Source organism: Triticum dicoccoides, chromosome 5A (genome assembly GCF_002162155.2).
Source record: "Triticum dicoccoides isolate Atlit2015 ecotype Zavitan chromosome 5A, WEW_v2.0, whole genome shotgun sequence".
NCBI lineage: Eukaryota > Viridiplantae > Streptophyta > Magnoliopsida > Poales > Poaceae > Triticum > Triticum dicoccoides.
The window spans coordinates 546804716-546807044 of NC_041388.1; positions in this window are offsets into that span (position 1 = coordinate 546804716).

A 2329-nucleotide genomic window follows, 5' to 3' on the forward strand; every position below is an offset into this window, starting at 1 on the left:
TCTCTGTAAGCCCCCAACCCATCCTTTTTAGTTAATAGATGTTAATGTTAAGTAGTAGATAATGTTGATGTTTCTTAGTTAGGGTAATAATAGACGATGTTAAGTAGTAGATAATGTAGATGTTAATTAGTTCAGTAGGGTTTAGTTTTTGAATTGAGTTTGTTTAACTAGATGTTAATTAGGGCAGTAGGGTTTAGTTTAGAGTAAAGTTTAGTTTAGTAGTTAACTAAATATAATCTATATTTGGTTTTTGAATTGAGTTTGAGAGAGCATGTATGATTTGTGTAGATTTTCTTGAAGTGTCAAACGCTATAGGACATGCAAATTTGAAGTGGTCAGGATATATGCAAATTCCTCAATTGTGTTTGCCCATGTTTCGATTGTGCCCAAGTGGCCCTTTGTTGTTTCCAGGGAATGAAGCTGAGTGGCCTATGTTTTGCCGGAATGTTGATACATTTCCGTTCTGGCAAATTTCAGGTTCTCGATTTGTCCACTTTTTAGCAAAGGTCATGCCGAAATTTTCTGTGAATTTCAGCATGACTTGTGCTACAAACTAGGACATATCGAATGCCCGGGATTTGCCGCACCAGGAAGGAGTCAACGTTCCTGCAAAATATAGGCCTTTTGTATGTCATTATTCATTTCATTAGGTCTAGAATTAATTTACTAGATTTAATCGTAGGAAACAAGGCTAGCAACGATGAAGGACATGGTTCTGGTGATTGCGACGACGTCTACTGGGCGGCAGACGAATTTTTTAGCCTTGCCGACGATCAACCGGTGGCATCGGGGACTGAGACCGACACGCACACTGGTGCTGAGACTGAGACCGGTGCTGAGACTCAGACCGGCATCGAGCCCGGCGCTAGGACTGAGATCGGTGTTGCCTCGGGGAGCGGAGCCGGTGTAGAACCGAAAGCAAAGAGGCAACGGCTTCCTAACAAACTCAAGACTACTAGACTGGTGGTCACGGAGGTGGACGACGGCAATTTTGAGCCAAAGGCGCCCGAGGAAGTGCGTCGATGCTACGGCAATCAAATAGGCTGCATCGTACGGACAACCGCCACCATCAACGATGAGAAACTACCGAAGATAGAAAATATGAGGAGCTCCCTCCTAAAGAAGTTTCACCAGATATTCTTGTTCCCGGGCCAGAATGAGAAGGATTATGAAGATCTAGATGAGGACCCGTCAATGAAGAAGATAAACAAACACGCCATGACCAAGTTTAGCAACGCGTTGGCCGCCTGGAAAAATCGAGTGAAAGCAAAGATCATCGACAAGAAGCTACTCCGAGATTGTAAAGGATAATCCGACAATCACGGAAGAGCAGTTACAAATATTCAAGGAGGCTTGCGAGGCCGAAGCTGCCAAAAAAAGTCTCAGTACATGAAGGGGCTTCAAGAGAGGAACATTGGGAGCCACCACCTCGGAAGCCGTGGTTACGGCGGAAAGAGGTCCAAATGGGCTAAGGAGGACGCGGAAGCCGTGAGTCTTGGCATCCCAGACCCTTTGGCGGATTTCACCGTCCCACAGGAGCATGACATCCTCAGGGCCCGGCGCCGTTGGGACCCAGTGAAGAAGGTTTACGAGACAACACTGGTCATTACAGAGTTCATGAGACTGCTGGTAATTTTAGTTTCTGATCAATTCGACTGCACACGTTATTCATATTTGTAAACGATCCTTGTGCCTTTTGCAGAGAGAGCAGCACCGAATTGAGGCCGAAAGCGACTCGCCGTCTGAGGCATTGGCGAGGCCCAAGTGGGACACTCCATTCAACCGGGCGTTGAACATATTGAAACGACAACCGGTGGATACTCGACCATTGTATGGACGCGTGCACGGTGTCGGAGACGGCGCCACGTGGAAGAAGTACTACCGTGAGACCACGGAGGAGAGAAAGTAAAGACGGAGGTTAACTGAAGAAAACATCGACAAGAAGGTTGAGATTGCGGTTGAGAAGAAATCATCTCAGACAGTCGCAATAGCGGTAGCTGCCGCAAAACAGGTGGTTGAAGATTTGTCTACTTCCTTGGTGACGGGCGTTATCACTTGGACAAGGAAAAATTTAGAAAAAAATGCAGAGGACTTCCCCCTTGCTGACTTCTTGGGGAGCAGCTCGACTAGCGTTGCGCCAGCACCTGCTCCCGCACCGGCTCCCGTACCTGCTCCTGCACCGGCTCCCGCACCGGCTCCCGAACCTGCTCCCGCACCAGCTCCCGCACCGGACGTGCTCGGTGGTGCTTCGTCTTTGGCTGAGCTCGACGCCCTCACAGTATCTGTCACACCGGCCCCCTTCAATATAAATGTATAATCTCCCGTTTTC